Source organism: Hyperolius riggenbachi, chromosome 8 (genome assembly GCF_040937935.1).
Source record: "Hyperolius riggenbachi isolate aHypRig1 chromosome 8, aHypRig1.pri, whole genome shotgun sequence".
Classification (NCBI taxonomy): domain Eukaryota; kingdom Metazoa; phylum Chordata; class Amphibia; order Anura; family Hyperoliidae; genus Hyperolius; species Hyperolius riggenbachi.
The window spans coordinates 164,214,535-164,236,994 of NC_090653.1; the positions used below are offsets into that span (position 1 = coordinate 164,214,535).

Consider the following 22,460-nt stretch of genomic DNA (forward strand, 5'->3'; position numbering starts at 1 on the left):
AAATCTCTCACAGATAAAAGCACACTTGTAATGACTAAGCTGCATAAAGGTCTTTACCCACCTCACAATTTTTCCGATTTCCCCGATCTCGCAATGTGGGTACAGGCGGGCAATCACCTGAAGGGCATTTAGCGCCGTGCGGCGATAACGACCGCCATGGTGGATTGGATCTTTAAGATCCCCAACGACTCTGACGCGCAACATCGCGCGCTGGCAGGAAGATGGATCAGAGATCGCTCGCCGTCATGGGATGTCCCTGTGATTCATCGAGGTGAGTATTCAGCCTAAGTCTGGCTGGATATGTGTTTTATATTTTAAAGGATACCAGAGCCGAATAAAGATGGAGAAATGGGGAGAGCAGGCATTTACTGTCACCTGTCCAGATGACCACCGCTCTGCCCATTCTCCCCTCTGCCCCCCATCTTACCTAAAAGCCCCCTGAAATCCTCTTCTGGATCACCGGAGTTGGCCTTTACTGCGCAGGCGCTGGCCGGGCTGAGTACGTCCTTCAGTGCACGCCTGTGGCTGGGAGCACCTTGTGATGTAATCATGCGCATGTGCAGTGTGCGCCCAGTCACGGGCACGTGCTGTAGGACTTGGGGGGCTTATAGATAAGATGGGGGGCAGAGAGGAGAATTGGCGGAGCTGTGGGCTTTAGGACAGGTGACAGTAATTGCAACTACAGTATAAAACACTTTCCTAGCAGAAAATGGCTTCTGAGAGCAGGAATGAGATAAAAAGGGTCAATAGTTCATAGATTTTAGCTCTGACATACTTCAATGAATATGTCATTGAGCAAACACAATAAAACAGTAAAAACTTAAAATTAGATTTAAATATAAAATAAAACTGTAAAATATCTTTAAAAAGTCATTTTTAGGAGATGGAGGATACATACAATTGTTTATTTTATTAGTTTATTTTCACCTCGGGTGTCCTTTAAACACCGGAGCAATAGCGCTCCTTCCATTCATTCACCTATAACTTTATTACTACTTATCACAACAAAACAATCTATATCTTGTTTTTTTCGCCAGTTACGCTTTCTTTGGGGGGTACGTTTTGCTAAGTATTATTTTATTCTAACTGCGTTTTAACAGGAAAAATAAGAAAAAAGTGGAAAAAATTCATTATTTCTCAGTTTTCGGCCATTATTGTTTTAAAATAATACATGCTACCGTAATTAAAACCAACACATTTTATTTGCCCATTTGTTCCAGTTATTGCAACGTTTAAAATTTTTCCCTAGTACAATGTATGGCACCAATATTTTATTTGGAAATAAAGGTGCATTTTTTTAGTTTTGCGTCTGTCATTATTTACAAGCCCATAGTTTAAAAATTAAAAGTAATATACCTTCTTGACATACATATTAAAAAAGTGCAGTCCCTTAAGTAACTATTTATGTATTTTTTTTAATCGTATATTTTTTTTTTTTAATTTTTTTTTTCCCCCAAAAAAATTTGGTAACTATTGTGGAGTGTGGAAGTTAATTTCAAATGTAAAAAAAGTCTTTTAATTAAACAAAAATGTTTGTAGATGTTATTTTACTATTTGTCCACAAGATGTCCTCGCGCATAACTTTCCAATGCATAGTATTACAATGCAAAACAGGAAGTGATGCGTGGATGTGTAAGTATCGGTTTTTGTGAATGACGACGCCGGCTCATAGACGGCCACGGTCATTTACATGGGGACTTAGATCAATGAATGGGAACGCAGGGAGGGCGAGTGGAAGCGCGGCAGTAAGGGAGGAGTATATACTCCCCTGCAAGGTGAAGCAGGGACATAGATTTTCGTGCCAGGGGAGGTGAAGTGTTTAAAAATTACCCCATATTCTCCTTCCCACCACCAGCACACAAAACAAAGAAATGGCTTTTTACAATGTATGTGTTAACACTTAGGGCTTATCCACTAGGGCTGTCTTTATTAAAATTACATGTCCAAGTTGAGTATGAAATGTAGACATTATGACTTTTACATTGCTTTTTTCCAGTAATAGTAAATTATAAGTCTTGGATAACTATAAAAATATAGTTGTGTGTGTGCTTTTCTATAGTGCTTTCAACCCAGAAAATGTATATGCTGCCCATGGTGGAGAACTATGTTATAGAGTCAAGGAATGTTCTGTCCACAGTGGCAGCAATTTCCAAAGTTGTGAATATTGATTCATAAAAAGAAACCAAACATTCAAAATGAAATTTATTCCCAAATGCTCGATTATTAATCCCTAGTACAATGAAAGCAATTCCAGCTAGCCTACAAAGCGCCCCCAGCCAAGAAGGGGCAGGATAGACATACTTGCTTGGGATGCAGAACTGGCCCTGGGCACCAGGGGGAGCCACAGGGGAGCAGAAGAGTGCACAGATGACTATAAAGACTAAGGGCCTGTTCAGACTATGCGCGTTCCTAGCTGTTTTCAGGGAACGTGTACGGTACCAAAAACGCATAGAAACGGCTCCTAATGCTTTTAAATGGGCTAGTTCACATGTATGCGTATGAGACGCATACGTTTCTTATCCACATTGCTGCATGCAGTTCTGTGCGTCACGCATAGAAACGGACGCAATGAAAGTCTATGGACGCGTATCAAAAACGCGTACTATTGCGTTTTTAGCGTACGTTTCCCTCTGCGGTTCCCATAATTCTTTTTCCCTGGGTCACATGTGTGTGCAAAACGCAATAGAAAACGCATTAGAACGCAAGAAAAACGCATGCGTTTTTCAACGTGCGTTTCTTTTATTTTATACACGTTCTTCATATGCTGAAAGTCTGAACAGGCCCTTAAGTAAGAGTTTTGTGGAAGGAATTTGGTAGGTAACTTACAGTAACTGGTTATGCGTTGGACGATTAGTAGATTACCTAGTAAATAACAAGTAGCTTGATTTACACAATTTAACCAATTCACTGTGTCGCTTTCCTACAGCTCTGTGGAATTAAACTTTTCTTTCCTGTCTTCTGTCATTTCTATAACGCCCTCTCCAATACGTACCAGCAAATTAAGTAGAATGTAGAAGCACTCAAAATAAATTGCCAGTGATTAAATAAATGTTGAAATTGTTACAGCACTTTGGCTCCTTCTGGGTGCTGAGAAGGTATTATGTGGCATAAGGAGAAAAAGAGAAAGTTAGATAAAGCTGAGGATGTTAGATAAAGCACGAAGAGGCTTTGAGTCACAAACATTTGAAGTTTTAGCGTGGTGTGTTACAACCAATATATTGTGATAGATACACATAAAAACCAGACAAGCCAATCTTTGCTGCAAACTTCACATGCCTCAACGCCGAATCCACAGAACAAAGCGTTAGCTGCTCAATCAATTTATAACTAATAGGACAGGAGCACAATGGGAAGGGCAAATACAGCATAATAAAGACTCGCCATCTGCTATCTGCTGAGAGTCAATTTCACCCTCTCCAGTAATCAAAATCAGAAAACCCACATGAACATAAAATAGTGCTTTAAAGGGACTCCGAGCAGTGCAGAAACTATGGAAAGATGCACATCATTTTAAAGCTCTCTTTCTCCTCTTTCCAATGATATATAAACCACCACCCTACGCCTTTTACTTTTCGCTATTTTCGCGATTGAATTTGCCGCGGCCGCGATTTCGATCGCGAAAATAGAGAAAACTAAAAGGCGTAGGGCAACGATTTAGGTGTCGTCAGAAAGAGGAGAAAGAGAGCTTTAAAATGATATCCATCTTTCCATAGTTATATTGCATTACACAGGGCGACTTTTTGTCAAAGGCAGCAGCTGCATTCAGCAGAATGGAGCTGCTGACACTGGGGAAAGTCCTCTGTAATACAATATAACTATGGCTTGATGGATATCATTTTAAAGCTCTCTTTCTCCTCTTTCTGACGACACCTAAATCGTTGCCCTACACCTTTTAGTTGTCTCTATTTTCGCGATCGAAATAGCGGCCGCGGCAATTTCAATCGCGAAAATAGCGAAAACTAAAAGACGTAGGGTGGTGGTTTATATATCATTGGAAAGAGGAGAAAGAGAGCTTTAAAATGATATGAATCTTTCCATAGTTTCTGCACTGCTCGGAGTCCCTTTAATGTTTTTAATGCTGCAGAAATATGACCTAAAAAGTGATCTCTGTTCTTCACCCATGTTCTTAAACTAGAAAGTGAGAGCTTTGTTAAACAAATGATTCCCAAACATTATGCATGTTCATTTATAAATCAAAATATGGTAATGCAAAGTTACATATCTGTAAGGTAAGTGAACTTTTGCCATTGGGTAACAATAACTACAGCTATGTATTTCTTGTAAGTGCTGAATGGTCCTGCACAATGAATTGGAGGAATGTTAACTGTACAGCTTAAGCTCATTATAAATGCTTGTTGGCTTCTTTTCATAAGATAAAAAGTACCATGAAGGGGCTAAGTATATTAAGCCTTCTTAAAACAGAAGATATTTGTGATAATTAAGCTTTAAGTGAGCTACTATGGTTTCCCATGATGCATTATGGCTGAATATGCAAATCATCTCTTTATGCCCCTGAAGCCAGGCTCACATCCAGAACTGATGGTGTATAGTAAGCCTATAGCACATCAACCCAACAAGCATACAGCCTGTTTTGGACTTTCTGGTCCTCATTAGCATGGCAGAGGTTGATATGGCTCTATAAGGCCCCGTTCACACTTGCGGTTTTGTAAAAACCGGAACGGATGTCCGGACCGCACCGGATCCGGACCGGACCTAATCCGTACTGTTCCTATCCGGATCAGGTCCGGATCCGGTCCGTTTGCATCCGTTTTCCGTGCGGTATGAACACGGTTGCGGTCCGGATCCGGTTTCTTAAAGAGATAACAACCTGTAAATACCTGGGGTCTGGGAAGTCAGCAGAAGCTCTGGGGTCATTGTTGGAGACAGGTGGATGTGTGGAGACCATCCGTGGATACAGAGACTGCAGTTGGGACCATGGATCCAGTCATTTTTTACTCGTACCTGGGAATTCTTTCCTTCCTGTTGTTCACCTACTACTATGTGGGGAGAAGGCCTCACCTCCTCGTTATCAGACATATCATCAGACATGTTGCTGCCAAAGAGCTCCAGCATGAAATCCCTGCTGCTCCACTCTGTGAACGCTGGGCCCATGTGGTCCCCATCCAAAATGGCCACTAGAAAAAGCATAGGAAGTGGGGTAGAACGTCCGTTTTTTATAGCCAGTGTTTTGTGCGCTCTCCGGTTCTCATTGGTTTGTATTGGCCGGATGCAACAGTCCGGCTCCGCTCCGGATACGTCTGCCGGAGGAGCCGGACCAAAAAATAGCGCATGTTGGATCTTATGCCGGAGTCCAGATCCGGTCCAGCTCCGGTCCGGACGAAACAGACGCATGTAAACGGACGCATAGACTTTCATTGCTATGCCGTGCGTCCGTTACGTCCGTTCCGCATGCGGTCCGGCTCCGGCACGGCGATTCCGGAGGGCGACCGCTAATGTGAACCGGGCCTAAGGCTTGGACTGCAAAGCAGGTCATTTTGGCACCCAATATGTGACACTCTACACCGGATTTAGCCGCGGTCATAGGCTGTAATGTTAATTACGGCAAGAGCAACAGCCATAATAACTGTATAATTACACATCCTAAGGTGAAAATTCAGTAATCAGTAATATAATTTATTTGCTTACTCTTTTGGTCTATTTTACTCTTTTAGCCCCTTATATTTTCCTAGTGGTTCTGGGTTGCCACATGCGCTATCTGTGTATTCTGTGGAATTAAGGTACTACACTCCCTTTAACCACTTGAGGACCCACCCTTTACCCCCCCTTAAGGACCAGCGCTGTTGTAGCTGATCTGTGCTGGGTGGGCTCTGCAGCCCCCAGCACAGATCAGCGTGCAGGCAGAGCGACCAGATCGCCCCCCTTTTTTCCCCACTAGGGGGATGATGTGCTGGGGGGGTCTGATCGCTCCTGCCTGCCGGGTGTTGCGGGGGGGGGCACCTCAAAGCCCCCCTCCGTGGCAAAATCCTCCCCCTCCCTCTCCTACCTGGCCCCCCCTTGGAGATCCGGGCTGCACAGGACGCTATCCGTCCTGTGCAGCCAGCGACGGGACGTCCCCTGTCACATGGCGGCGATCCCCGGCCGCTGATTGGCCGGGGATCGCCGATCTGCCTTACGGCGCTGCTGCGCAGCAGCGCCGTACAAATGTAAACAAAGCGGATTATTTCCGCTTGTGTTTACATTTAGCCTGCGAGCCGCCATCGGCGGCCCGCAGGCTATTCACGGAGCCCCCCGCCGTGAATTGACAGGAATTCAATTCGTGCGAGCGGCTGCTTCCTGATTAATCAGCCTGCAGCTGGCGACGCAATACTGCGTCGCTGGTCCTGCAGCTGCCACTTTGCCGACGCGCGGTATGAGTGCGCGGTCGGCAAGTGGTTAAAGCTGAGTAAATCCATGAAGATTAACATCTTGCGGAGTTATCTGGAACACTTCAATAGATCAAAAAGAACACTTCCTGGAAATCCAAATATCTCTCACAAAACTTTATCTTGATTGTCACAAACCCCATATTCCATAGTTGCTGCATACGTCTTGACACAACCAAGTTAAAAAAGCAAACAATTAAAACATATAACCAGTCACTAATAAGAATTCCATACGAGGATATGAATAACACATGCTGCCGGCTGCATCACTTCACATGGAAGCATGCACACCTGACCTTGCCCACACTGCTTTCTGCACTGCCTTACACATGCTCCCTGCTCTGGGTAGGCCAGATTGCCAAATTTCCTGTTAATGGTGGTCCTTGCTGCTGCAGATCATGTCATCTCAGGGGATAATTAACAGCATTCCCTGAACAAGCCCAGATAAAGTCAGTCCCAACCGTCAAGTGGTAGATTACCACAGACCAAGTGCTGGGCATGTAGTAGTGTGCGGTGTGCCCAGGAACAAAGCACAACTATTAGTATGAGCTGCTAAATAGGGAATAGTTTGTACGGTACAAAGCCACAATAGGTACAACACATACCTCATTCACACTGCCTCATAGGAGGCTTGCCTTTCACCACTGTTCACTGAAGCTGGCTTCTTGATCGATTGTGGTGGCTTCAAGTCATTTTTAATTTGTTTGTGTCAGTATATTTCCAGCAACTTTTGTAACTTTGAGTATGTAACACAATCAATATAAAGTTTTGTAGATCATGAACTTCCAGACAGTGTTCTTTTTGATACGTGCGTTTGTTTCTGGTCCTTCCACAAACATTTGAATATATTTAAGTTCAAAATGCTGACTGTGCCATCCAGAATCATGAAAGTGGAACTCTACCTTCATGAAAACAATGCTGTAACACAAATTAGTGCTACACAGTATACAACTTGTTCTGTAATATGGCTGGAAAGTGTCTGGATAGTGTACAGGCTAAGGACTCTGCCTCTGACACAGGAGACCATGGTTTGAGTCTTGGCTCTTCCTGTTCAGTAGGCCAGTACCTATTTATTGAGGAAACCTTGGGCAAGACTCCTTAACTACTACTTGGGCTACTTGCCCATAGAGCATCCTAGCAGTGGCTGGATGGTGTAATGGTTAAGGGCTCTGCCTCTGACACAGGAGACCAGGGTTCGAATCTCGGCTCTGCCTGTTCAGTAAGCCAGCACCTATTCAGTAGGAGACCTTTGGCAAGTCTCCCTAACACTGCTACTGCTATAGAGCGCGCCCTAGTGGCTGCTGCTCTGGTGCTTTGAGTCCGCCAGGAGAAAAGCGCGATATAAATGCTATTTGTCTGTCTTTGTCTAGTGGCTGCAGCTCTGGTGCATTAAGTCTGCCAGAAGAAACGTGTGATATACATTTTCTTTGTCTGTAATATTAATATGTTCAGATCTTGTATGCGCTACCTACATGTTTCACAGATGGTGTAAGGCTCTTATGCTGGAATGTCTTTCACCAAGCAGAACCAACCACCATTTTCATTCACAACCAAAAGTGCTATTTTCATCTCATTCATCCACAGAACATTATTCTAACAGCTTTCTGGATTATTCACATGGTGTATTGCAAACCGATAGTGATGGCCAAACAACAAAATTTTGTGTTTGCGAAGCGTTCTCAAATGTACCATGAAAATTTGTGAACCATCCGTTTGCAGCGAGTTCATAGACTTTAATGGCAGGCAAACATCTAGAACTTTCAGGGCATCTCTGCAGCTGCAATTTCTGTGAAAAAGGTTTAAAAAGTGTACCAAAACCTGGACAGTGGCATGGCGGAGGAGGTTCAAGTGCGAAATAGTCAACAAAAACACACAAATGCTTTTTAATGGTTATTTTTTAAAAATGTTAATGGCCGCCAACTTAAGCAGTTAATAGCAAAGCCCCTGTACGTGCAGGAAATATATATATATATATATATATATATATATATATATATATATATATATATATATATATTGTATGTATATTCAAAGTGTGGGGAATCTCCCCAAAAATTACTTTGGGTCTCCCTCCTGAGCCTCTTTAACCCCTTGTCCCCCATGCAGGCTGGGATAGCCAGAATGTGGAGCCCCAGCCGACTGGGGCTTTGCCCCCTGAGCTATACCAGCCCGCATGGTCCATGGTATTGGGGGGATCTGGAGGAAAGGGGGGGCAAGCCTCCCCCTCTCCCTCAGAGCCCTTGTCTAATCCATGGACAAGGGGCTTTTTCCTTCCTCCGGTGCTCCATTTCCACATAGGGTTAAATTTAAATAAAAATGCAACTACAAAAAAGTCCTTTAATGTTCTTAATTAATCATGAATAATTACCTTTCCCTTGCCAATATCTGTATCTTGGGATCTGAAAGCTCTCTTGGACTATTACACACCTTTCTCTTGGTATGGTTTGTGGGTTAACTTGCTCTAGACATGGATATTATGAGTGCGACATTGCCTCAGTTTATGCATGGCAGCCATGACAACGGACTGTTTTTTTTTTTATAGCCTGGTGAGCATCAATTACATGTTTTGCAAAGTAGTAGCAGTAGTTTTGCAAAAGTCATGAAAAAAAGTTTTATTTTTTTTTGAGCCAGGACACACTTCTTGGACTTGATTCACTAAAGCGTGATAACTGCTATCACAGCAGTTATCACGCGAACTGGCGCTCACAAACGTTTTTACATGAAAAGCATTACTTCACGTGATGGGCTTGATTCACTGCACCGTGATAGGACAAATATCACACCTCATCAAAGTTATCACACGCTGGGCCGGCCCTAGACTTTTTGCCGCCTGAAGCAAATTTAGAAAAAATCCCCGCCCCCCCCCTCAAGCCGTGGGTGGGGGGCCGCCGAGCTAGAGGGGGTAGTGGGCAGGAAGGGGGTATTGGGCAAAGCGGCGGGGAGGGGGGTCGGACCCCCCCTCCCTCGCCTGGGTTCCGAGATCTGTGCTCCCCCTCCAGCTTTAAAAAGTTAAGTAGCAGCCGCTAGTAAGAGGCAACGGGCGGGGATCACTCACCTCTTCCGCGTTCCAGCGTGCGTTCCACTGTCGTCACTTCCTGCAACGCCGCCCACTGTATTGTAAGTGGACGGCATTGCAGGTAGTGACGACAGTGGAGCGCACGCTGGAACGCGGAAGAGGTGAGTGATCCCCGCCCGTTGCCTCTTACTAGCGGCTGCTACTTAACTTTTTAAAGCTGGAGGGGGAGCGCAGATAAGGGGACCCAGGCGAGGGAGGGGGGGTCCGACCCCCCTCCCTGCCGCTAGGCCCAATACCCTCTCCCTGCCGGTACCCCCTCCAGCTCGCGGCCCCCCCACACCCATGGACAGGCGGGTGCCGCCCCCCCAGAAGTGCCGCCTGAGGCAAATGTTTCAGTTCGCCTTATGGGCGGACCGGCCCTGATCAAACGTTATCAAAGTTATCACATGTTACCAAAGTTATCACACGTTGGGCTTGATTCACTAAACCGTGCTAATCACGGCCACGCACATTTTCACGTTTTAGCGCGCAATAGCAAGTTTTTGCACACGATTGTGCGAAAAAGTTTGCGACCACGTAAAAACATGCATGAAAACGCTAGTGCGGCCGTGATATGAGTTATCACGGTTTAGTGATTCAAGCCCGTTATCAAAGTTAACGCGCCTTATCAGAGTAGTATAGCGAGCACTACAAACTTATGCCTGCTAATTGGCAATGGCACTCATCCTGCCCTGAGCCCCTGCGGGTTCGTAGAGCTCGCTATGCTACTCTGATAAGGCATGCTAACTTTGATAACATGTGATAACTTTTGATAAGGTGTGATATTTGTCTTTTCACAGTTTAAATAATCAAGCCAGATAAACGAACGTTTGTGCGCGATCAAGTGCGTGTTTCACTCGAAAAGCGCACGTGAACGCGTGATAACCTTCGTTTATCACGTGAACTAATGCTGTTCGTGTGTAAACTTTTGTGATAGCAGTTATCACGCTTTAGTGAATCAAGCCCCTTATGTGAAGATGATACATGAAAAATGAAAACCCACATTTCTGTTCCTTAAAGGGAACCTGATGTAAGAGACTTATGGCATGTTGGATCGTCTCACCCAAACGCAGCCTGACTCCATTGTTCTTTCCCGTGCTCCGCCCTCTACCTTGTGTGTCGCACATCATCCATACACTACTCTCCGCAGTGCCAGAAAACGTCTCTTGCCTTCTACCTAGGGACATCTCTCTACAGCCTTGGCCATGAACTGTCGCCTGAGGGTTCATGTCCCAATCTCTGTTGCGCATTAATGTGTTCCCATCTTAAAAGAGTGCAGAGTGTAGTGTTGTTAGGCTTGCACAGAAGTGCAATTTGAACCACTTTAAAATTTTTGAAATTCTTAGCTGGCTGTAGGTTGAAATGGGAAGAACATTTTTTTATTAATAGTAAATACCTAAAAGACTTGAACTGTACCAATTTTTGTTTATGTAAAGTTCCTCTTTAACTCATAATTTTAGAGAGTCAAATCTTTTACAGCCCACAAGCTTTTAACTTTGGGTCATTCCTCAATAAATAAATGTTTTGGACTCATTTGTCTTATTGCTTTCTCATGATGTAGTTTTGAGACTTGCACAAGAATGAGATCACATTTTAACATCATATACAAAAATAATAAAAATACTGACAAGTTTACAAACTTTAAAGCACCACAGTGTTAAATGTATATTAAGCGCACAGGGACACTTTTCATGTTGCAGTGCAAAGTGGCACTGTGTTCTCAGTTATACTGAATTGGGCAGCACTGTTTTGTGCACATGGATGCCTACAGCAGCGCGGAATCTCCGTCCCTCTGTGCGCCGTGTGAACGGCTGTAGCACAGAGGGACCTGGCGACGAGCTGTCGCTGCTTTTTATCTTTTTTCTTTGCGACTTGCAACATTTGTGCCTCGTGAGTACGAGGCTTAATGGCCCATACTCACGAGCTACAAATGTAGCTGGTCGCTAGCACACGGGAGCGTGTGTGTGACAGATCGGCGACAGCTCATCGCCGGGTCCTTCCGCATACACACTGCGGAATAGGGATTAGTGGTGCGACGGAAGCTGTCGCCGACATTCCTCCCCCTCGCCGGAAACTTCGCGCACTGCATATTGGTTGGCACACGCGGACTAGCGACAGTTGCGGCGAAGTTGCGGCGGCAACTGTCGACAGGCAATTGACCGCGCCAATCGCCTGGCGACAGCAGTGACGAGCGACTGTTCGGGGCACGCGCGCCATACTCATGGACGACCTGTCGCTTTAACACGCGCATGCCACGTGGTTGCGGTGACAATTGTAGCCCGTGAGTATGGGGCTTAAGGCACGGGGCACCACTGTCGCCACAAACACGTGGCACGCGCATGTCTGGGCGACAGTTGCCCCGTGTGTATGAGGCGCGCACCCCGAACTGTCGCTAGAGACAGCACTTGCCGTGCGATTGAAAAGTTCTGTCTCCGCAACTGTCGCTAGTCCTCCACGCATAAACAAGAGCTCATCGCTCAAACAAATCGAAAGTTGAGTACACAGCTTACAGCCTGCAATCACATTGTAATAAATAGGAGTATGGCAGCATACGTGGCCATGAATTTGTATTTCAGGCTTTGACCTTGATCCATGCAGAGCTAACAATCTAATGGTTCTATTATGCCATACATACAGGATCACTACATATACCATGGGGCAAAATGAAATGGACATCAATCAAACAATTGATACGTTTCTGGATTGTAAGAGGATGCTAAAACAGGAACAGGGGAAAACAGAGGCTCTAAGCCAAGCAGACAGTGCTGTTCTGTGCTGCCCAGACAGACTGCTGCACAGCCCTAGCACAGTTAATACTGCAGAAATCTTTCTTTTGTACTGACTGAGGAGACTGAAAATCCACAGAGGAAACATCAATCATTTTATGTAAGAGCTGATGACTGTCTCTTCTAATAATTGAAAGTAGTTCCAGAAATGAAGGGATTAATTTACCCATAAGTTGGAGACAATGGGCACCCTTTAATATTGTGACCTGTGTTTTCTCATTTCCTGACTATAAAGATCCATGAGACAAAAGCGGGTGATCTTTATAATTAAAAGTAAACCACAAGATGCTTCTTCCAACTGCACAGCCAGACCCCAAATCCCTTCACCACATTTTTGAGGTCAATTAGCAGCATTTGGCTACCCACACAGGGGGTGTGGTGGTTGAAAGCTTTATGTAGGCAATCAGCTTAACTAAACAGTACCTTCTACCGCATCCAGGAACTAAGGAATACTGACAACAATTTGCTTTATTGAGCTACTGCCTGTTGTTTCGCCACTTCATTAATCATGTGCCCCCTCCAGCCCCCCAGCATAAATTATTGGAAGCAGTAATATATATCAAAGTTTGGAAATCCTAGGTACATGTAACACATTATTTCTCTACACGCCGAAGAGGTTTTTTGCACTTCAAATGTAAACAATAAATCCTGGAGAGTCTCGCTATTGCTCAGATCACTGCAGTTGATTTCTAGAGCTGTAATCCAGCCAAATAGCCAAATATGAAGAAATATCCACTCCAGTCAGGGGCATAGCTACATTGTAATGCAGGGGCGTCTCTAGCCATTTTGTCACTCCAGGTGAGAAAAACCCGTGACTCCCCCCCCTTTCCCGTGTGGTGCCCCCTGATGAAAATAATCGTAACGCGGCAATGTTTCACCGTAAGATAAAAGTAATGCGGCAATCTTTCACCAGAAAATAACCATAACGCAGCAATGATTCACCATAAAATAACCATAACGCAGCAAAAATTAACCATAAATAATCATTACGCAGCAATGATTCACCATAAAATAATTATAAAGCAGCAATAATTCACCATAAAATAATCGTAATGTGGCAATCTTTCACCAGAAAATAATCATAACGCAGCAATGATTCACCATAAAATAATTATAAAGCAGCAATGATTCACCATAAAATAATTGTAATGTGGCAATCTTTCACCATAAAATAAGACTCCTCTCCCTGGGCACAGCTCCCCCGATGATCTTCCTGCAGCAGCGCAGCCAGCCTCAGAAAGTCCCGCGCTGACAGGCAGAGCAGGGCTACAGGAAGATGGCGCCTGAAGCTCTGTTACTGGAGACACAAATAGTCTCCAGTGCAGGGCTTCAGGACGCCATCTTCCCGTAGCCCTGCTCTGCCTGCCGGAAGACTATGCAGGCTGGAGCAGTGAGCTGCGGGCTGCGGGGGTGAACTGGCGTGGCGTCTATTGGACCACAGGGGTCACACAGTCTGGCAGGGGAAGGTGGGTACTTCCCCCCTGCGGCGGCGCCCCTCCCCCACCCGATGCTCCAGGCCACCGTTTGTCCTTGCCTGGTGGCTGGGACGCCTCTGTTGTAATGCCCCCCAACTCCCCCCCCCCCCCCCAGCAGAAATCTGTCTGCCAGGACCACCATCTAACCCACCAAGTTTCAGAAAATAAAAATGGGCAAATCCCAGAAGATTTGTGCTGCCTGAATTCACCTGTGTGTGACGCCGTTTGCTGACAGCATTTCCCGGTATTTATTGCCGCTGGCTGGTGATATTTGCTGCAGAGGAAGGGGAGCCGCTCCTGTATTTAAAGTGCACCTGAGGCGACATGTGACATGATGAGATAAGTACAGTGCAAAACATACTAATAACCATGCTGTTTATCTGTTTTTTTTTTTTTTTGCTTCCTGAAAGAGTTAATTTTCCGGCATGTAAGGGCCTGTTTCCACTTGTGCGGTGCAAATCGCCGCGGTAAAAAATTGCATGCGGATGCGAATTTCGCATGTGGATGCATGCGAATTTTCATGCGAATTCGCATAAATGACGCTGTATGCGAATTTAACCATGGCAGTGCCTGTGTGCTTTTCCATTGATTTCATGCGAATTTGCATACACCCGCATATCGGTATGCGGTATGCGAATTCTGAAGGCTCTGCCATGCGTATTTTTCACGTGGACGAAAACGCTCAGAAATCCTGACAGTCCCATCCACTTGTATTGGCTATGCGAATTTGCATGCGGCAAACGCATGCAAATTCGCGATAGTGGAAACGGGCCCTAAGTGACAGCTTCTCTCTTGTCAGTACCTTTTGGGGTATAGTAAACCTCACTGATTAGCAAATTACAGCCATAAAAGTTTTCTTGGCAGAATACAACTACTGAGGGCAGGGGAGAGATAACAAGATATAGATCATTTAATTGTGATTAGTACTGATTAAGCTATTGGCAAATGAAAGGGATGAGCACTGAAAGGTGAAAATCTGGATAGTGTACTGGTTAAAGGCACTGCCGTTGACATGGGGACCAGGGTTCAAATCCTGGCTAGGGTCAGTACCTATTCAGTAAGGAGTTCCAGGCAAGACTCCCCAACACTGCTGGGTGGCCTCTTGAGCGCGTCCCAGTGGCTGCAGCTCTTGAACACTTTGGGCCTGATTTACAAAGCGGTGCAAACTGTTTGCATGCCAGTGAAAAGCCCTTTATCACGCCTAAACTCAGTATAGGTGTGATAAGAAGAAACTCGCGTGAAATTCCCGCACACAAAGTTTTACGTACGCAGTCGCGCAGCGCACAGCGTGATGCGCGCGGTGTGCGCGATGCACCCATTAAATCCTATGGGCGCTGCGCGCAGGGACTTTGCGCGCGATCACCAGCACAAAGTGGTGCTAACGCAGCGGTGCAAAGGTTATCACGCCTAAAGTCTTTTAGGCGTGATAACTTGGTTATCACCGCTTTGTTAATCAGGCCCATTGAGTCCAACAGGAGAAAAGCGCTATACAAATGTTCGGATTATTATTATTATTATTAAAATCGCTTTTGTCTGTTAGGGTAAAAACCCCTTTGGGGTGAAGTGGTTAAACAATAAAACAGGGCAGAGCTAATGACCCTTTGAACTTCCCAGCAGTAAAATTGTATCTGAAGTTGTCTTTCACTGTTTATTTGATGTATAAGTGCTTCAGAAAATAGCACTGCTCTCTGACTAAATTAGTCAGGGAGCTCAGAGAAGCTCTTTTGCATAGATAACAAGTGAAGTTTCTTAACTCTTCCTGTACTGGAAACAATATAAGACTCATATATTTGCTATTAATGTTCTATTTCTTGACTGTACTACACATAAAATTCATTATATCATACGTTTATTTTCACTTCAGATTCCCTTTAATAGACTGCCATTGCGCAGAGACAATAAAACTTTCATTCTACTTTGTAAATGTTTAAATATAAAATAAAACCATGGAATATTTGAAAAAGTAATTTTTAGGAGTAGGAAAATAAATACAATTGTTTACCTCATCCGTTTATTTTCACCTCAGGTTCACTTTAAGGCAGAGTAGCAGAACATTATAAGTTACCTGCTATTGGTGGCGGACAGGTCCTTTTCAATCCTCTTCAGTGTACAAGTGCCGTACAGCCAATCACCATGTGACTTCCGTCCCTGCATGTCAAGTTATTATTAAAAATTGTTTTGTTCAAATTTCTCCTTAGTGGGGCTGTAAAGGCCCCTTCACAATGGGACGATTAGCTGTTGTTTACCGCTAATCATCGAATTGCCGGAATTGCAAAATTGCTAGTGTTATGTAAACGACATGACAGTCATCTCACAGCCACGATCGTTGGCAATTCGCAATTCGCGGTAAACATGGTGCATGTGTAACCCCCCAAAAGAGGGTTACAGATTACTTAAAGAGAATCTGTATTGTTAAAATCGCACAAAAGTATACATACCAGTGCGTTAAGGGACATCTCCTATTACCCTCTGTCACAATTTCGCCGCTCCCCGCCGCATTAAAAGTGGTTAAAAACAGTTTTAAAAAGTTTGTTTATAAACAAACAAAAATGGCCACCAAAACAGGAAGTAGGTTGATGTACAGTATGTCCACACATACAAAATACATCCATACACAAGCAGGCCGTATACACCCTTCCTTTTGAATCTCAAGAGATCATTTGTGTGTTTCTTTCCCCCTTCTGCTCTCATGCACTGAAGTTTCAGGCTGCTTTTTTCTTCCTGCAAACAGCTTTGCCCTTGTCTGAATTTCCTCAGTATGTGAAAGCCCAGCCAGCTCAGAGGACACTTTATCCAGCTTGTAAAAGATACGAGAGCAGAGAGAAGCTGCACTAATCTAAATATCACACAGGCAGTGTGCAGAGAGGGGCCTGAAAGGGGGAGTTCATAGCAGAACCACAACACTGAAGAACTTGGCAGCCTTCCAGACACTGGCCCAAGTCTGACAGGGGAAAGATACATCGATTTATTACAGAGACTGTGATAGCAGAAAGTGTTGCAGTAAGCCAGAACACATTAGAATAGCTTTTGGAACTTGTAGGATGATAAAAAACAGGATGCAATTTTTGTTACGGAGTCTCTTTAAAGCTTACTGCAGCACATTCTACTATCACCATCTCTGTAATAAATCAACTTATCTCTCTCTTGTCAGACTTGTCAGCCTGTGTCTGGAAGGCTGCCAATTTCTTCAGTGTTGTGGTTCTATGATGTATCTCCCCCCTCCCGGCCCCTCTCTGCACACTGCCTGTGTATTATCTAGATTAGGGCAGCTTCTCTCTTCTCTCTTATCTTTTACAAGCTGGATAAATCCTCCTCTGAGCTTGTAAAAGATAAGAGGAATTACATACAGGCAGAGCTGTCTGCACTCTGCAGGAAGAAACAGCCTGACACTTCAGTGGAAGATAGCTGCAGGGGGAAAGAAACACAAAAATGATGTCTTGAGATTCAAAAGGAATGCTGTATACAGCCTGCTTGTGTATGGATGTATTTTCTATGTGTGGACATACTGTACATCAACCTACTTCCTGTTTTGGTGGCCATTTTGTTTGTTTATAAACAAACGTTTTAAAACTGTTTTTAACCACTTTTAATGCGGCGAGGAGCGGCAAAATTGTGACAGAGGGTAATAGTAGATGTCCCCTAACGTACTGGTATGTTTACTTTTGAGAGATTTTAACAATACAGATTCTCTTTAAGCATTAGTATGCTTTCAAAAAGAGAAAAAGAAAAGTGACTGGCACTGCGTTGCCTAGGAATTCAGAGTGGGCACCTCCAGAGTACAGTTGATAGAGTATGCACCTTCAATGTGCTCAGGATAGAAACAATAGACATTATTCCATATGCAAAGTAGAGTGAATATCCGGCACTACTGTAAGGCTTGTAAACTCCATATACTTTATATAGTAACAGTCCTCGTGACTATACATCCATTACCGCAAATAGCATTGCAAAATTGATTGACATACCCTATTGATGTTACAGCCATGGGGCAATGTGGGAGCAGCGGTCTGCCTGACGACGGTTTCGCTTAATATAAGCTTCTTCTGAGGCACTCTACTTTGCATTAAAGGGGAACTGAAGTAAGAGGTATACGGATGTTGCCATATTTATTTCCTTTTAATCAATACCAGTTGCCTGGCAGCCCTGCTGGTCTATTTCTCTGCAGTAGTATCTGAATAACACCAGAAACAAGCATGCAGCTAGTCTTGTCAGATCTGACTTTAAAGTCTGAAACACCTGATCTGCTGCATGCTTGTTCAGGGGCTATGGATAAATAGTATTAGAGGCAGAGGAACAGCAGGGCTGCCAGGCAACTGGTATTGCTTAAAAAGAAATAAACATGGCAGCCTCCATATATCTCTCTCTTCAGTTCCCCTTTAACCATTACTATGTGTGTGGCGCCTTTAAGACTAAGTATCATTCTGCTAGAACCAAAACGGCGCATGAGAAGGGAAAGTAAGCACTAGAAAGGTTGCATAACCAGTTGCTAGGTGACCACAGTATGCAAAGTAGAGGAATTTGCTTGGACTTTCCAGAGCCCCACGCGGCCTGTCAGAGAGATATAGCACAGATGCAGGGGGCAGGGTCTAGAAGGGAGTAACCGGGGGAACTAGTTGGAGCCAGAGAGAGTGGGAGAGAGCGTGAAGGAGAGAGGACTTGAGCAGGAGCAAATCGGTGCGGAGCAGGGTGAGAGCCCAGACCAGCACAGAGAAAGGCTGTAGCAGTCGCCTGGAAGCTAGGGCGACCCAGCGGCCATACAGTAAGGACAGCGGCAGCGGCCAGACACTACCTGGAGGCCGGAGGCGGCAGCCCGGACTTACCTTGACCTAAAGACATTCACAGTCAGATGAGTATAGACCTGAGAACCAAATTTAAGCCATAAAGTGTGTACAGTTAGTAGCCAGTGTCCAGCGTAAACTTACTGATGATAGCAACCTAGAACCTGGAGAGGCCCAAATTCTGTCCCTAAGTGGTATTGCTAAAGACTGCCTATGTGAGAGTGCTGTACAGTCACAGAGACTTTGTGTTGAGTATACAGTTGTTTATGCAGAAGAAAGCTTGAGCCAGATCACAGGGCAGGCCTTCTCTGAAGTCATTCTGAGGAAACGAAACATGTCTAAGTGTCAACCATGGCTTGAGGATGAAAGTGAAAGTCATCTTACAGGAAGTCTTTCGAAGGACACAGGGGGCCCACCCAGCAAGGAGGTCCAAGCCACCATAACACAGTGTTGATTGGACTTATAGAAAGAGACTTCCTAAAAGGTGGAAAATATTAGCAGGTGTATAAAAAGGCCTGTAGACAAAGGATTCCCGCCTTTCTGCGCTGGTATGGTGTGACTGTAGATCTCTGCCTGTGTAAACTAGCACGGGAACGCCCTCAGCTGAGTAATAAAGATTTTACTTACATTGGCTACATAGAGAAGGTCTTGGAGTGATATTATTTTCTTTTACAGTTACACATGCATTGCTTTTTTGCAATTTTTGAGTGTTCGCGGTTGCAATGTAAGAAAAAGTGCTAATTGTGATCGCTCAAAAATCGTGAAAATGTACAGCAAAAATCGCAAAAAATGCTGCCGCAAAACTCTAGCGTTCTGCGATCCCAAGTGTGAATGGGCCCTTATTGAGATTAAGTTAACATTTTCTGTAAAGTGCTGAGGAAGAGGTGTTAGAAGTGTAAAATAATGATTGTGCTACTTGAGCACACGGTTTATTCCCCCTAAAGTGGGTAATAGTTTTGACTCAGCTTTGTTAGTCAGCTGCCAAAAGGTGAAAGATGTGGGCACAGAGCTAATTATGCTGGCTGTGGCTCAAATATCATGGGGCCGGATAGATGAAAATAAATAAGATATTTCACATATACTGTTATTTCAATGGTGTATCAGGCCCATTTTAAAGGGTCAATGAGGTGGGTGGCAGCCTTGCGTTATTGGGAATGGTTGGGGGGAGGGTGGGAAGGGAGAAGCAGGCCCCTTCACAAATGTAAAGTGTGTAGCGGATCGAAAGGTGTTACCTTACCGCTCCAGTGACATGCTCTTCCTCCCTCCGGAGTCCCTTTCCCCTTCTGATTACATACAGTGGCTTGCAAAAGTATTCGGCCCCCTTGAAGTTTTCCACATTTTGTCACATTGCTGCCACAAGCATGAATCAATTTTATTGGAATTCCACGTGAAAGACCAATACAAAGTGCTGTACACGTGAGAAGTGGAATGAAAATCATACATGATGGGGTGTGCGTAATTATTCAGCCCCTTTTGGTCTGAGTGCAGTCAGTTGCCCACAGACATTGCCTGATGAGTGCTAATGACTAAATAGAGTGCACCTGTGTATAATCTAATGTCAGTACAAATACAGCTGCTCTGTGACAGCCTCAGAGGTTGTCTACGAGAATATTGGGAGCAACAACACCATGAAGTCCAAAGAACACACCAGACAGGTCAGGGATAAGGTTATTGAGAAATTTAAAGCAGGCTTAGGCTACAAAAAGATTTCCAAAGCCTTGAACATCCCACGGAGCACTGTTAAAGCGATCATTCAGAAATGGAAGGAGTATGGCACAACTGTAAACCTACCAAGACAAGGCCATCCACCTAAACTCACAGGCCAAACAAGGAGAGTGCTGATCAGAAATGCAGTCAAGAGGCCCATGGTGACTCTGGTCGAGCTGCAGAGATCTACAGCTCAGGTGCGGGAATCTGTCCATAGGACAACTATTAGTCATGCACTGCACAAAGTTGGCCTTTATGGAAGAGTGGCAAGAAGAAAGCCATTGTTAACAGAAAAGCATAAGAAGTCCCGTTTGCAGTTTGCCACAAGCCATGTGGGGGACACAGCAAACATGTGGAAGAAGGCTCTCTGGTCAGATGAGACCAAAATGGAACTTTTTGGCCAAAATGCAAAATGCTATGTGTGGCAGAAAACTAACACTGCACGTCACTCTGAACACACCATCCCCACTGTCAAATATGGTGGTGGCAGCATCATGCTCTGGGGGTGCTTCTCTTCAGCAGGGACAGGGAAGCTGGTCAGAGTTGATGGGAAGATGGATGGAGCCAAATACAGGACAATCTTGGAAGAAAACCTCTTGGAGACTGCAAAAGACTTGAGACTGGGGCGGAGGTTCACCTTCCAGCAGGACAACGACCCTAAACGTGAAGCCAGGGCAACAATGGAATGGTTTAAAGCAAAACATATCCATGTGTTAGAATGGCCCAGCCAAAGTCCAGATCTAAATCCAATTGAGAATCTGTGGCAAGATCTGAAAACTGCTGTTCACAAACGCTGTCCATCTAATCTGACTGAGCTGGAGCTGTTTTGCAAAGAAGAATGGGCAAGGATTTCAGTCTTTAGATGTGAAAAGCTGGTAGAGATATACCCTAAAAGACTGGCAGCTGTAATTGCAGCAAAAGGTGGTTCTACAAAGTATTGACTCAGGGGGCTGAATAATTATGCACACACCACTTTGCAGTTATTTATTTGTAAAAAATGTTTGGAATCATGTATAATTTTCGTTCCACTTCTCACATGTACACCACTTTGTATTGGTCTTTCATGTGGAATTCCAATAAAAGTGATTCATGTTTGTGGCAGTAATATGACAAAGTGTGGAAAACTTCAAGCCTGCTGTAGCTCCCTATTGCAACAGTGTTAGCGTGATGGCAGGAAACAGTGAAACCCAGCATGTGGAGAGTAGTCAGTAGTGGAGAGTAGTCATGCTGTTGGAAGAAGGAGTAGCTGCAGAACAGGTGAGAGATCTTCCCATCACTGCTGCCCTGCTTCAAACTTCGGGAAGTGTGTGTGTGCGGGGTTTATGTTGTCATTAGGCCAGTTAAAGGGGCACTATGACGAAAAATTGTAAAATGTAAAATATATGCAAACATAGACAAATAAGAAGTACATTTTTTCCTTACTTACCACTTACAGTAGGTAGTACAAATATGACAGAAGTGACAGGTTTTAAACTAGCCCATCTCTTCAAGGGGGATTATCATGGATTTATTTATTTTCAAAAGCATTTAGTGAATGGCAGTTGCTCTGTCCAACTGCTAAAAAAAACTGTGTAGCGAGTAGGGTAGCTGGCCAGCATTATTGTTTTAATCCTTTTTAGGGAATATCTTTATAAAGAATAAAAGCCTTGCTGAGAATTCCCTATGAAGAGACAGACCAGTCCAAAACCTGTCGCTTCTGTCAGATTTCTACTACCTACTGTAAGTGACAGCAACATAGGAAAAAAGTAATTTATGGCTCATTTTACTGTGGAAAAAATTTACTTCTTATTTGTCTATGTTTGCACATATTTTACATTTTACAATTTTTCGCCACAGTGCCCCTTTAACTCAGGTACCTGGTGGCACCACTACTAGGCCACATAATTCTGATATCTTTGGGGTGGGGGGGGGGGGGGGGAGGTTGATCAACAGGAAGCCATGTGATTATGATGTCTGGGGAGGGAAAGTCACCCGGCCACTGAATTATGATATCTGAGGGGTTGGGTAATTTGGAAGGAGGGGGTCACCAGACTACATGTGGTGGGAAGAGTGACACCAGGCTACCCAATTCTGATCTCCTAGAGGGGGAAAGATTGGGGAGGGGAGGGTCACTGGGATACTTATGTTTGTTATCTGGAAGTCTCCAATCCAATTGAATATGTTATCTGTTGGGGTGGGGAGGGGGGCTGTGTGTTAGCAGACCACTTAATCAATATTTGGTGGGGGAGGGATCTTGAAAAGTGGGGCACCAGACCTCGTAATTATGATATCTGGGG

General features: G+C 44.4%; 1 long non-coding RNA gene across 1 annotated transcript in view; it reads right to left on the bottom strand.

Annotated features, from left to right (window-relative positions):
• The window catches only part of LOC137528372 (uncharacterized), a 39,399-nt gene extending 17,699 nt beyond the window's left edge, over positions 1-21,700 (bottom strand). Inside the window, exons 1-2 of the long non-coding RNA XR_011023377.1 lie at positions 21,611-21,700; positions 15,765-15,847 (exon numbers count right to left, since the gene is read on the bottom strand). This is a non-coding gene — a long non-coding RNA (uncharacterized lncRNA). The remainder of the gene's footprint in view (positions 1-15,764; positions 15,848-21,610) is intronic.
• Positions 21,701-22,460: the final 760 nt, after the last annotated feature.